Here is a 15,683-nt window from a genome sequence, read left to right as displayed (position 1 = left end):
GAATATATGTGAGTTCTTGATCATATCTTGCAAGTCTATAGTCACCTACTATGTGTTATGATCCGGCAACCCCGAAGTGACAATCATCGGGACCACTCCCGGTGATGACCATAGTTTGAGGAGTTCATGTATTCACTATGTGTTAATGCTTTGGTCCACTACTCTATTAAAAGGAGGCCTTAATATCCCTTAGTTTCCAATAGGACCCCGCTGCCACGGGAGGGTAGGACAAATGATGTCATGCAAGTTCTTTTCCATAAGCACGTATGACTATATTCGGAATACATGCCTACATTACATTGATGAATTGGAGCTAGTTGGTGTCACCCTATGTTATAACTGTTGCATGAATAATCGCATCCGGCATAATTCTCCATCACCAATCCAATGCCTACGAGCTTTTCACATATTGTTCTTTGCTTATTTACTTTTCCGTTGCTAGTGTTACAATCACTACAAAACTGCTACTGTTACTTTTGCCACCGTTACCGTTACTTCCATATTCTTTGCTACTAAATACTTTGCTGCAGATACTAAGTTATCCAGGTGTGGTTGAATTGACAACTCAACTGCTAATACTTGAGAATATTCTTTGGCTCCCCTTGTGTCGAATCAATAAATTTGGGTTGAATACTCTACCCTCGAAAACTGTTGCGATCCCCTATACTTGTTGGTTATCAAGACTATTTTCTGGCGCCGTTGCCGGGGAGCATAGCTCTATTCTTTGAGTGACTTGGGATTTATATCTGCTGATCACTATGAGGAACTTGAAAGACGAGAAAACTAAAATTTATCCCTCAACTACGAGGGGAGGTAAGGAACTGCCATCCAGCTCTGCACTTGATTCACCTTCTGTTTTGAGTGAACTTGCGACACCTAAACCCGCTTCTGCTATTAATTCTGATATGTCGCATGTTATAGATGATGCCACTTCTGCTATGCATGATACTTATGATGAAACTACTTCTATGCTTGATACTACTGTGCCACTTGGTGAATTTCTTGATGAACAACTTGCTAGGGCTAGAGAGAATGAAATTATTGAAACTGATAATATTGATGAAAGTTATGATGACGATTCTCCCCTAGATATGAATTGCTTGTTGTGCCTGAGGGCTATGTTATGGATGAAGAAACTGCTAGAGACTTTCTTTCTTGCAATGATAGAAGTGATCTTAAGAAATTATTAGCTAAGCTGAAAGAAAAAACTCTGAATGCTAGAATGAAATATGATCCTACTTATGCTACTTCACCTATCTTTGTTACTGATAAGGATTATGGTTTCTCTGTTGATCCTGATATAATTACTTTGGTTGAATCTGATCCTTTCTATGGCTATGAATCTGAAACTGTTGTGGCACATCTTACTAAATTAAATGATATAGCCACCCTATTCACTGATGATGAGAAAACTCACTACTATTATATCCTTAAATTATTTCTGTTCTCATTAAAGGGTTATATTAAGATATGGTTTAATTCTCTTGATCCTGGTTGTGTGCGTAGTCCCCAGGATATGACTTATTACTTCTCTGCTAAATATTTCCCTGCTCATAAGAAACAAGCTACTTTAAGGGAAATATATAATTTTGTGCAAATTGAAGAAGAGAGTCTCCCACAAGCTTGGGGGAGGCTTCTCCAATTACTTAATGCTTTGCCTAATCATCCTCTCAATAAAAATGAAATACTTGATATCTTTTATAATGGACTAACCGAAGCTTCCATAGACCACCTAGATAGTTGGCTGGTTGTGTTTTCAGGGAAAGAACTATTGATCAAGCTGAAATTCTATTGAATAATATGTTGACCAATGAAATAATTGGACACTTCCTGAACCAATTCCTAAGCCAACTCCGAAGAACAGGGGTGTTCTATTTCTCAGTCCTCAAGATATCCAAGAGGCAAAGAAATCTATGAAAGAAAAAGGTATAAAAGCTGAAGATGTTAAGAATTTACCTCCTGTTGAACAAATACATGGTCTTAATTTACCGCCTATTGAAGAAACACATTGTGTTGATAACCTGACACAGGTAGTAAAGGTAAATTCTCTCTATAGATATGATAAAGCTGAAATCCCTCCTAATAAGTTTGTTAGCCAATGTTTGGATGATTTTGATAACTTTATGGTTAAGCAAGAAAACTTCAATGCTTATTTTGGTAGAGAATTAAAACGAAATGCTTATATGATTGAACACTTGGGTGATTATATGTCTAGAGTTAAAGGTGAACTTAAACTCATTAGTAAACATGCTTCTATGGTTACCACTCAGGTAGAACAAGTACTTAAAGCTCAGAATGATTTGCTCAATGAATTGAATAGTAAGAATAATGACTTTGCTGTTAGAGTTGCAACTAGAGGGGGTAAAGTGACTCAGGAACCTTTGTATCCTGAGGGCCACCCTAAGAGAATTGAGCAGGATTCTCAGAGAAATAATGTTGATGCACCTAGTCCTTCTAAGAAGAAGAAAAAGAAAAATGATAGGACTTTGCATGCTTCTAGTGAACCTGTTGCTGACACACCTGAGAATCCTAATGATATTTCTATTTCTTATGTTGAAACACAATCTGGAAATGAACATGAACCTAGTGATAATGTTAATGATGATGTTCATGTTGATGCTCAACCTAGTATGACAATGATGTAGAAATTGAACCTGCTGTTGATCTTGATAACCCACAATCAAAGAATCAACATTATGATAAGAGAGACTTTGTTGCTAGGAAGCACGGTAAAGAAAGAGAGCCATGGGTTCAGAAGCCCATGCCTTTTCCTCCCAAACCATCCAAGAAGAAGGATGATGAGGATTTTGAGCGCTTTGCTAAAATGATTAGACCTATCTTTTTGCGTATGCGTTTGACTGATATGCTCAAAATGAATCCTTATGCTAAGTATATGAAAGAAATTGTTACTAATAAAAGAAAGATACCGGAAGCTGAAATTTCCACCATGCTTGCTAATTATACTTTTAAAGGTGGAATACCAAAGAAGTTAGGAGATCTAGGAGTACCCACTATACCATGCTCCATTAAAAGAAATTATGTTAGAACTGCTTTATGTGATCTTGGAGCCGGTGTTAGTGTTATGCATCTCTCTTTATATCGTAGACTTGATTTGAATAAGTTGACACCTACTAAAATATCTTTGCAAATGGCTGATAAATCATCTGCTATACCTGTCGGTATTTGTGAGGATGTGCCTGTTGTGGTTGCAAATGTTACTATTTTAACGAACTTTGTTATTCTTGATATTCCCGAGGACGATAGTATGTCTATTATTCTTGGAAGACCCTTTTTGAATACTGCAAGGGCTGTTATTGATTGCAACAAAGGCAATGTCACTTTTCATGTTAATGGTAATGAGCATACGGTACACTTTCCGAGGAAACAACCTCAAGTCCACAGTATCAATTCTATTGGAAAAATTCCATCGATTATTTTTGGAGGTTTTGAATTTCCTCTTCCTACTGTCAAAAAGAGATATGATATTCTTATTATTGGGGACGTGCATATCCCCGTTGAGGTAACATAGTGTTATTCGAAATTTCTCCGGTTCCATGTTATTCCGAATGAGTTTGTTAACAAGACTTGATCAACCTTGTTAGTGGATTCCTTTTGATCAACATGGGATGGATGAAGTTCGAAAGCACAATTCTCTGTACCTTCCTTTTACTTTCTATTATTTAGTTGAAGCAAAAATAGTATTTTCTGTCAGTTTTTTGATTTATCCGTGCAATAAAAAATACCCCGAAAATAAAAGTTCTCCAAATGCCCCGAAATTGAAATATGATATTTTCTGGAATATTTGAGAAAATCTGGCACTGAGAACACAACAGGGGGAGCAAGCACCTGGCCACGAGGGTCCAGGGCACACCCCCTGCCTCGTGGGCCCATGGTGCCTCCCCTCCACTTATTCCAGCCACCACACACTCCTTCCTCCCAAAAAATCACCAACCAGCTCAAGCATGAGTTCTAGCTCATTTTGCTGCGATTTTCGATCTGCTTGCTCAAAGCTCCACTCGCAAAACTGCTTTGGGGGATTATTCTTCGGTATGTGACTCCTCCAATGGTCTAATTAGTTTTTGTTCTAGTGCTTTATTCATTGCAAATTTTTGCTGCCTAGGTGACCCTGTTCTTCAGCTTGCATGTCAAATTTATTTGGTCCCAAGTAGTTCTAATGCATGATATAGTCTCTAGGCACATGTGGGAGTAGTTGCTATCAATTTTGTTGAGTTTGGTTCACTTTTATTTGAAGTTACTAAAATTTTCAGAAATTTTTCAGAGGAAGAAATATGTTTAGGAAAATGTATCAAGGTGGTCCTTCAAGGAAGCAAGGACCCAGGCTCACAATACGCGATGCCGACGATGAACCACGGAGGGAAGCTCAGATGCGGGCTTGTGAATGGCCGTCAGAGGACCTTATGGATCGAGCAGGAATCAAGGAAGAATTTAACGCATATGTGCGTAATGCCGATCTTGAGAGCTTCGAGGCAGATAAGTGCTGCCAGTACCACTATCTCATAGATTCCTTTGTGAGAAGGTTTGAATTTTCATCATCACGCAATTCTCAAACTGTCCTGTTTGATCTTTATGAAAATTCGTATACTATGGACTTAGAGGATTTTAATACTGCTTCCAAACTTCCACAATGGGGTAGCACTAGTGAGCCTCGCAAATCTGAGTTTAGAGATTTTCTTGCTAGTATAACTGTGGGGGAGTCTAGGGATATAACACAAGCTACCATAGGGAGCATTCATTTTCCTGCTATACATTATTTTGCTCTCTTCATAGGTAGGTGCATAAATGGTAAGGATGAAGCATGTCACATGTGTGTCCTTGACCTCAGTGTTCTCAGAAGTGCTGTATTAAGAGATAAACATTATAATTTGGGAGCCATTGTTGCACGTAGGTTGCATAATAATAGAATTAATGGAGATTTCTTTGGTGGAATTTATGCAACCCGTCTAGCTAATTTTCTTGATATACCCATACGTGAGTATGATGCTGAGTTGCCTCCTGTTTATTTAGATTATGAGGCTATGGTTCGTCATCAGTTTGTTGAGAGGAAGATCAGTTCCTCCAGTACCGACTAATCTTTGACAGACGATGCACCTATCACGTCGCTCTCGCTGCTCCTACTTTCTTTGACTTTCAGGCAAAGGGGAGATATGTCATAACCAGGGAAGAGGCGAACGAGTACGAGAGGAGGACTGAGAAAGCTCACCTGCATGCTGCAGCCCATGATGCAATAGCCGCTGCATCTCAGTACGACCCCAACTACAACTTTGGATATCCAACAGGCCAGCCGTGGTAGTAGACCAACTTCGGCCAAAAGCCTAAGCTTGGGGGAGTACGTATTTCTCACTGACATTACATTCATGTTCACACACTCATGCTAGTTGTCGGTGCTCATACTTTTTCATTGTACTATCCATGCTAGTTTATTTTTCTTTTTCTCGCTTTCTTCTTGTGTGTTTGATAAACCTTAAGAAAAACCAAAAAAATTAGTTGTAGCCTTTAGCTAGTTTACTTTCTTGCTATAGTAGTAATAATTAAAAGAAAACCCAAAAAGATTTCCTCCTTCTTTTTTTGCTTGTTGGGAGCTTTCCCGTGTAAATAGTTTTATTTCTTTTCTTTTCTTTGGGGGTCGAGAGGAGAAGACCATAATGAAAATGTTAAAGTGGCTCTTATATGCATTATTGTTGATTTAACCAAGAGCACATATTGCCTTGTCTTCTCATGTTTATTGAATGCCTGCAGATTCTAGCTTAGTCCAATGCACGTGCACTATTATTATTATTCACATCGTTCGGTCATGCAAGTGAAAGGCAATTATGACGATATATGATGGACTGATTGAGATGAGAGAAGCTGGTATGAACTCGACCTCTCTTGTTTTTGTAAATATGATTAGTTCATCGTTCCTGATTCAGCCTATTATGAATAAACATGTTTGCAATGACAATTAGAGATTATAGTTGTTTATGCCATGCTTAATTAGCTAGGAGTTTATAATGGTTTACCTTGCGTGCCAACATGCTATTAAAATGGTTGTGATGTGGTATAATAGGGTGGTATCCTCCTTTGAATGATTCAAGTGACTTGGCACATGTTCACGCATGTAGTTGAAACAAATCAACATAGCCTTCACAATATTTATGTTCATGGTGGATTATATCCTACTCATGCTTGCACTCAATGTTTATTAATTTTAATGCATGTTAATGACTGTTGTCGCTCTCTAGTTGGTCACTTCCCAGTCTTTTGCTAGCCTTGACTTGTACTAAGCGGGAATACTGCTTGTGCATCCAATCCCTTAAACCCCAAAGTTATTCCATATGAGTCCACTATACCTTCCTATATGCGGTATCTACCTGCCGTTCCAAGTAAATTTGTATGTGCCAAACTCTAAACCTTGAAATGAAATTCTGTTTTGCATGCTCGAATAGCTCATGTATCAACTAGGGTTGTCTGTATCTTCCATGCTAGGCAGGTTATCCTCAAGAGGAGTGGACTCCGCTCCTCACTCACGAGAAAATGGCTGGTCACCGGGATGCCCAGTCCCATGCTTTATGCAAATCAAATCAAAATAATTGCAAACAAAACTCCCGCAGGACTGTTGTTAGTTGGAGGCACTCGTTGTTTCGAGCAAGCCATGGATTGATGCTTGTTGGTGGAGGGGGAGTATAAACTTTACCATTTTGTTTGGGAACCGCCTATAATGTGAGTAGCATAGAAGATATCGCCATCTCTTGGTTGTTATGTTGACAATGAAAGTATGCCGCTCAAAATATTATTTATCTCTGCTTTAAAACTAAGCTCTGGCACCTCTACAAATCCCTGCTTCCCTCTGCGAAGGGCCTATCTATTTACTTTTATGTTGAGTCATCACCCTCTTATTAAAAAAGCACCAGTTGGAGACCACCGCTGTCATTTGCATCCACTACTATTAATTTATATTGGGTATGACTATGACTGGATCTCTTTTACCATGAATTACAATGTTTAGTCAGTCCTTGATCTTTAAAGGTGCTCTGCATTTATGTTTTGCGGTCTCAGAAAGGGCTAGCGAGATACCATCTTGTTATATCATATCATGATTGCTTTGAGAAAGTGTTGTCATCCGAGATTTATTATTATTGCTCGCTAGTTGATTATGCCATAGACATGAGTAAACATGAGACCTAAGTGTTATTTTGAATATGGTTAGTTCATAATCTTTGCTGAAAACTTGAATGCTGGTTTACATATTTACAACAACAAGAGCAAACAGAGTTTGTAAAAGTTTTTCTTTATCACCTTCAGTTTATCAACTGAATTGCTTGAGGACAAGCAAAGGTTAAGCTTGGGAGAGTTGATACGTCTCCAACGTACCTACTTTTCCAAACACTTTTTCCCTTGTTTAGGACTCTAACTTGCATGATTTGAATGGAACTAACCCGGGCGGACGCTGTTTTCAGCAGAATTGCCATGGTGTTATTTTTGTGCAGAAATGAAAGTTCTCGGAATGTCCTGAAAATCAACGGAGAATTATTTCAGAATTAATAAAAAATACTCGTGAAAGAATCAAGGCCAGGGGCCCACACCCTGTCCATGAGGGTGGGGGCGCGCCTACCCCCCTGGGCGCGCCCCCTGCCTCGTGGGCCCCCTGGAGCTCCACCGACCTCAACTCCAACTCTATATATTCGTGTTCGGGGGGAAAAAATCAGAGAGAAGGATTCATCGCGTTTTACGATATGGAGCCGCCGCCAAGCCCTAATCTCTCTCGGGAGGGCTGATCTGGAGTCCGTTCGGGGCTCCGGGGAGGGGAATCCGTCGCCGTCGTCATCATCAACCATCCTCCATCACTAATTTCATGATGCTCACCGCCGTGCGTGAGTAATTCCTTCATAGGCTTGCTGGACGGTGACGGGTTGGATGAGATTTATCATGTAATCGAGTTAGATTTGTTAGGGTTTGATCCCTAGTATCCACTATGTTCTGAGATTGATGTTGCTATGACTTTGCTATGATTAATGCTTGTCACTAGGGCCCGAGTGCCATGATTTCAGATCTGAACCTATTATGTTTTCATGAATATATGTGAGTTCTTGATCCTATCTTGCAAGTCTATAGTCACCTACTATGTGTTATGATCCGGCAACCCCGAAGTGACAATAATCGCGACCACTCCCGGTGATGACCGTAGTTTGAGGAGTTCATGTATTCACTATGTGTTAATGCTTTGGTCCGGTACTCTATTAAAAGGAGGCCTTAATATCCCTTAGTTTCCAATAGGACCCCGCTCCCACGGGAGGGTAGGACAAAAGATGCCATGGAAGTTCTTTTCCATAAGCACGTATGACTATATTCGGAATACATGCCTACATTACATTGATGAATTGGAGCTAGTTCTATGTCACCCTATGTTATAACTGTTGCATGAATAATCGCATCCGACATAATTCTCCATCACCGATCCAATGCCTACGAGCTTTTCACATATTGTTCTTCGCTTATTTACTTTTCCGTTGCTACTGTTACAATCACTTCAAAACTGCTACTATTACTTTTGCCACCGTTACCGTTACTTCCATATTACTTTGCTACTAAATACTTTGCTGCAGATACTAAGTTATCCAGGTGTGGTTGAATTGACAACTCAATTGCTAATACTTGAGAATATTCTTTGGCTCCCCTTGTGTCGAATCAATAAATTTGGGTTGAATACTCTACCCTCGAAAACAGTTGTGATCCCCTATATTTGTGGGTTATCAAGCGTCGTAGTGCTTAGGCGAAGCCCTGCGCGGATCAGATCACCAACACCGTCACCAGCCGTCGTGCTGACGGAACTCTTCCTTTACCCTCTGCTGGATCAAGAGTTTGAGGGACGTCAGCAAGTTGAACGTGTGCTGAACATGGAGGTGTCGTACGTTCGGGACTTGGATCGGTTGGATCGTGAAGACGTTCGACTACATCAACCGCGTTAACATAACGCTTCTGCTTTCGGTCTACGAGGGTACGTGGACACACTCTCCCCGTCTAGTTGCTATGCATCTCCTAGATAGATCTTGCATGATCGTAGGAATTTTTTTGAAATTGCATGCTACGTTACCCAACAGGAGGGGCTTCACAAGCTCTCGCCTATGTGGGAGGGCCCGTTCAGGATCGCCCGTGTCTCCAGGCCTAGCGCCACGTGCCTGCAAACGCAGGACGGGGTCCCCATCTAGAATGCCTGGAACATCCAGCACCTCCAGAAGTTGTATCCATGATCAAGGCCATGCGCCTCTCACGTCTCCGCTCGTGACACTCTCACATAATAATGAGTTGGGGTTGTACACGCCCTGGAGTCTCCTGAGTGCCACCCTTGAGCCTCACGGGGGCTCCCACCCACGTCCTAGTGGAGGCCCCATGCTCCACACTGGTGGGAAGACTAGAAGACTAGTGTAGGTGTCGGACGTGGTTGTTCTTTTGCTTGCTTGCTTCCTGTATCTGATTTGCAACTTCTTGAAATGAAATTTGGAGCTTTCGTGTCGTTTATTTGGAAGGGTTGGGAATTTTTTTCTCCTCGCGGCATTCTCTCTTTCAAGTCTTGGCTTAGGAGAGTGACAGTTGCCCGTTGCTCTTCCTCGCGCATCGCGCGCGTGGGGGCTGGGCACGGTGTGTGACAAGCTTACGGGCACACACGCACTCTTGGGTTCGTGCCTCCGGGGCATCATGATGTGACGTACTAGCGGCAACCAGCCCACGCTCGAGGGCTCGCATGAGGTGTGGCACCTCCGGAGATTTCCTAACCCTACAGCCATAGGGTGCCTCTTGAGGCTCGACGACTTTCGAATCTTCAAGAAGGAAACCGTTGGAGAACTTCCCAGGGCGTGTAGGAAATCCAAGCCCTAGAGAGGCAGACTCTCGCAGCACAGGAGTCTACCACAAGCACATTAAGCTAAGTCATTCCAATCACAATCAGCAACAACACGGATATCATGACACAATATAAAAATGATAACATAATGGCGCAAGCACCATGGTTCATTACACGCCCCGACAGGGCCTTCTACTTTTTTCTTGCAGGAGAAAGAAAGAAAGAAACAAAAGCAGTCGCGTGACTACAGCGGCTCCCGAGGCCCGGCTCCAGCAGCGCCCGTGCTCAGTCGGAGTCCTCCTCCTCCTTCACAGGGGCGCGGCGGCAAGGCAGCTCGTCACCCTCCCAGGTCCGAGCCCGGTGGTGTGGCGGCTCGTCGTAGTCACCATCGCTCGTGATCTCCCTAGAAGAGGTGCCACCGCTGCTGGAGGCGGCGCGACCGTCGCCAAGGGCAAGCTCACCGCCCGCGATGGTGCCGCCCCTTTAGCCGTCATCGTCGTCGTTGTCGCTCTCCGGGCAACACCCTAGCCGCCGGCCATCTGCTCCGAAGACACTGGCGTAGAGGGTCACGACGCCATCATACCTGAAGTGGAGGGTGCACCTCCTACATAGGCCGCGCGGTTCAGGAACAAGTTGCCGATGGCGGTGACCTCGACCTTCACCCATGAGGCCTTGCAGTAGCCGTCGACCTGCAGCCAGAGGCCACCGGATCCCCTGGCCGGCAGCGTGGGAGCTGGAACCAGATGCCTGCGGGCCTCTCCACCCACACCACGAACTCCGGGGACACGTCGGCCGAGTGGGAGCGAGGACAAGCGACCAAACGGCTGCCACATGCCTCCCCCCGTTGACGGGGCCACCCCAGCCGCGACAACTTTCGCCGCGGGAAGAAGCACCTCCATGGCTACCGGGGGCGACGCGAGCCTTCGAAGGGGTGCACCCGCGCCCTCGAGGAGCCACCGCTGGCATCGCGACGTACCTACAGGGGCGTCTGCGGCCTCTATTGGGCGGCAACGAGCCTAGCCCTTCCTTGGGGGCCTTTCCCTTCTCTGCGGCGGAAAACCTCCTCACTGGAGCCATGGACGCTCTGGCAAGACGGTGGGATGAAGCGGAAGGAGGAGTGAGAGGCGAGAAGATGAAGATGAGCTGGGGGCTCTGCCCCCTCTCCCATTTATAGCCGGAGGGAGGCCAATCGCCGGCCTCTCACGATTCCAAGTAATGATGGTTCTTCTGCATGCATCAGGTAGTTGTCAAGTCGGGCAGTTGCCGAGGCGGCGTGGGGAAGTGGAGATGCCCACGTCCCATCAAGCGCCATGCATTGGCTCGGTCCGCAGGTGATTGGGGCCCGCGGCGCTTCCCCCTTGCCCCTTGGCTTCGCCTTGAAGCCAAGTCCGAATGCGCCTTGGGCCTCGGGGCTACTGTCGGCGTCATGGGAACTAGGGTACCCAGAATTGCCTGCCTGCGGCCCACGGCGTGGCTCCATCGACGACCTGGTACGGCCCATCTGCAACACCTTCAAGACAAGACCCTCGCGAGGGACCAAGCCTCATGAGGCGGGCGACATCAGGACCTCCAGAGGGAGCGGATCCCAAGGCTGGCTCCTGAGGAGCGGAGATTCCTATGCAGGTGCCCACCTCATGAGGTTGAGGTGATGCAAGCCATGATGACGATGCCCGAAAGGCGCCAATGGGCGTAGAGCAGCAGGTTTCCTCTTTGGTGCTAAAGATGCAAGCGCAGGCACAGGGTCCCGAGGTATTAGCCAAAGGTTTCCATTCCCATGCAATGAGACCAAGACCACCACGACGGCAGGACGGATGTCATCACCGAGCCCACCACGGCGTCACGACCAGAAGCTTTGCAAACGAAGACCACCATTCGTCGGGATAAGATATACTACTTGTCCCCTTTCAAATTGGCCACTATGGGATCCCTTCCCGCCTTCATTTTTGGAGGAAGAGGATCGAGGCCACTATAAATATAGGTTAGCCACCACCATAGGAGGGAGAGCTCTCTCTGGATTAGATCCACACCCCATCAGCTCACACCCATACTAGAGCAGACCTCGCGAGGTTGTTCTTCCCTTGTACTAGTTCATCTTCATCCACTCATGAGGCTAATCCACCGCAAAGCAGGAGTAGGGTCTTACATCGCAAGGTGGCCCGAACCTGGGTCAACTGCTATGTTCATCTTCTTCCTTGCTCATTGAGCTAGGCCGTGGGGGTGACGAGCGGGTTGGCTGTGGAGGTTGAGTTCTTCGCACACACCCCAGACTTCAAAACTTTCTTGGGTCTGCGGAGCCCTGAATCCGACAAAATCCATGCAGAAGCAGCCAGTTGGCGCTAGAAGTCTTGAAGATTGAACTTGATGACATTCACTATGTTGTAGACCATAGTCATGTACGCTCTAAGAAGCTTATATGTAGAAGTGTGCCCTTTGACTGGCCACAGAGCGCGACGAAGGTTATGATAGATAGTCTTCGACAAGTCCTCAAGGTCATCACTAAGGAAGTCTGTGGGGCAATCAGCTTCACGAGGCATCGGCTTCATCATTGTGAGCATTTCAGTCATATTTGTCTCTTGCACATGGAAAATGCTCTTAGTGGCTTCATCATATGCTGCCGATGTGGTATGAAAATCACGACCAGGTGCAGGTAAGGGTGTAACATCTAGAAGCTCACTAGCAAGCGCCTTGAGGTGCATATCACTAGTCATCCATTCAAGGACCCATGTATTTGGGTATTTTCCATAGCCAGATATGTGGAGAGTTGCATAGAATTGAAGGATGAGCTCATTCAAGTCTTCCTTATCGATCACAAAGGGCAACAATCCAACAACTCGGAAACAGTCAAGAGCCTGATCAAAACAAGTAAGTCCTTCCATGGCTTCAAAACTGAGAAGCTGATGAGGAAAGATGATGTCTTGTCCATACAACACCCTGATGTAATAAGTGCGTTGAAGCTGACTCCAGAAGCGATCAGTTATGATGTGAGTCTTGTCATATGGATTCTTTTCATAATTATGCTCCCTGAAGCCAAGCACACTGAAATAAAGAAGATCAATTGGACCGGCACCGCGAAGATGAGGTAGACGCGGTTCATGCTTGAGGACAATATGTCTATTGTTAAGGACCGGGGCACTCAGGCGTTGGAAGCCTTGGCCATCTGACTCAAACCTGTTGAACAACTGGTCCAGATTTGTCTTCTGCCAATAAAGTGCCATCTTCAGTTGAGATTGATGAACTGATTGGAGGTCCATCTAGTGACATGGTAGGAGTGGCATTAGCTTCAGATTTAGTGGCTTCAGTGCCAGTGATATGTGTGTATTCGGTTGTTGCAGCTGAAATGTCTTTAGCTCGTTTAGCTTCGAGCTCTTCATATTCTGAGGCAAGAGGAATGTCTTCAAGAACTAAAATAGTTGCGTCTATCTCTCTGTGTGTCTGTTTGTGTGTTCTCTTTTGGAATGCTGGACATGGAAGATGATGGTCTTTGACCTCTGTGAAGTCTTCGAGAAGACGGCAACTGAGCGGGTGATTATCAGCTTCCATGGTATCAAGTGGGGAGTCAGGTGACTCAATCACAGGTGTGGTAGCTTGGGCATGAGCAGAGTGAGGAATCACTTCAAACAAAGGTGAATGTGGATGCCCTTCATCCAAGAAGTCATATTGTACATTGGGCATTGGAGGATCACCAACGCTGACTTATTCACTGTTCTCGCGAACAAGCGATGATACCACATTAGATCCAAGCTGAGGAAGAATTGCATCATCATGATGTACATTGTCTTCCATGGCAATGTCTTCAGCTGCGGTGTTGTCAATAGCTAGAATATCTTCAGATTTTGTCAGATGAGCCTCTGTGGTAGCAGGATCAAGTATCACAACATGCCTCTCGGTATTGGTTGAAGCTGGTGGAGCAATTGAGATTGGCGTCACAAATATTGCTTCATATATATATTGATCTATGGATGCAGCAGTTTGAGGCGCCTTGACCTGGTGTGAAACCTTTGAAGCTTTTGTCTTTTGACGTTTCTGGGAGGGGGGTGCTGCAGTGGCTTCTGTTTGCTTTCGCTTGCAAGCTTGGGCTTCAGCAAGCTTTGTCTTCTTTCTCTCTGCACTATTAAGGAGGCCGATGGCTTCGAGCCAGAGAAATTAGGCAGGAAGACTATCTTGGGCCTTTCTTGTCTAGAGGGAGCCTAACTAGAAGAGTTTGGTTTCTTCTTCCTGATTAGCTTAGGGTCAATGGCAGGACGACCAAGTCTTTTCTTTCCCTAGAAGCCCTCATTGTAAGCTTGCACAGTCTTCTCAGTATACTTCAAACGATATCAGGCGCCTTTGGCGTCTTCTCGACGTTGATGAAACTCCTCTTTCAAATCAGCCATCATTTGCTTGTAGCCGTTAATAAGTTTGGCTTCAAGATATCAACATTTTTCTTGAAGACCTTCTTCTCATGATCAATCTTGGTTTCTGTTCAAGAACTTTCTGAACAACACTAAGCTCTTTGGCTATAAAGCCTTGGAATGTGACACTGATGTCAATGGGTAGTTGAAGATCATCAACGGTAAGTGAGGGGTCATGAAACCATTCATCGATGAAGTTGTTGAGGATGTCATCGTCGAACAGAGGCTTGTCCTTGAAGATATCAGATTCTTCTTGCTTGTTCTTGATAAATTGCTCAAGAGCATCATCATCAAAGTCATCATCAGATAAGTCAATGATGTCATTATCATCTCACAAAGTACTTGTTGGTTTAGGGCCCCGCCCTGCAGTTGCTTTCTTCTCGGAGAGTTCCGAGACACTGTTTCAGAATGCACACTTGTTTCAGGAGGTGCAATCTTCAGAGGCTTCACTTTTGAAGATTTTGGACTAGCAGTAGGCTTGGATGTCTGTGGCTCCTTGTCCTTTGAATCCTTTGACCTACACTTAAGCTTCAGTGACTGTATGAATAACACCATGTTGTTCCTCTCACTACTAGGGAAAACCTTATACACAGAATCTTAGCAGCAGCGCGGCACAAAAAGAGGCGCTACTGCTAATTAGCAGTAGCGAGGTTAAGAAAAGCACGCTACTGATGTAAATTTAGCAGTAGCGCGTGATGTCTAAACCTCGCTGCTACAAAAATCCACCGATAGTACCCAACAACCTAAGTTTACCAGCAGCATGGCGTCACGATGCACGCTACTGCTAATGCAATAGTAGTAGCGCGCTTTTTAGTCACGTCGCTGCTGCTAATTTTGAAATTGTCAACACGGTTGGCCCGTTTAGCAGTAGCGCGTGTGACGAAAGGGCGCTGCTGCTACGCTCTTAGCAGTAGCGTGTTTTTCCTCCCGCGCTACTGCTAAGACGCAGCACCCCACCACCTTTTCCAACCTGTACGTCCTCCCCTCCACCATCTTCTCTCCTCCGTTCCCCTACCTCCCACATCCTCCCTCTCTCACTCTTCTTCTTCCTCAATACTTCTCCCCCCATTACTCTCCCTCTTCTACCTACCTTTCTCTCTCTTCATTACTCCTAGCTAACACCACCTCCATTAATGCATCTCCTTTCTCTTTTTCCTTCCGCCTCCACTAGTTGAAGTTGTCTCCTCCCAAATTATCTAGCTAGGTAGATGTAGCATTTAGTCAAGTGACCTATATTTGCCCCCTAACTAGATCTATCTTTGTCAAGAAGAGCTTTGTGCACTTTTGATCTCCCTACATCATCATCTCCACCGTGTGCTCGATCTCGAGAAAGAGGTGATTAAAATTTCATGCTTTTGCAAAATGGAAATATGTGTATGTGTGTGTGATATGATAATTGGGCAATATGATGGAAATTGTGTATGTGGCATGTGTTGACGCCAAATTGTGCTTTT

Source organism: Triticum aestivum, chromosome 5D, assembly GCF_018294505.1.
Source record: "Triticum aestivum cultivar Chinese Spring chromosome 5D, IWGSC CS RefSeq v2.1, whole genome shotgun sequence".
In the NCBI taxonomy this organism is placed as follows: domain Eukaryota; kingdom Viridiplantae; phylum Streptophyta; class Magnoliopsida; order Poales; family Poaceae; genus Triticum; species Triticum aestivum.
This window is presented reverse-complemented; position numbering follows the sequence as displayed.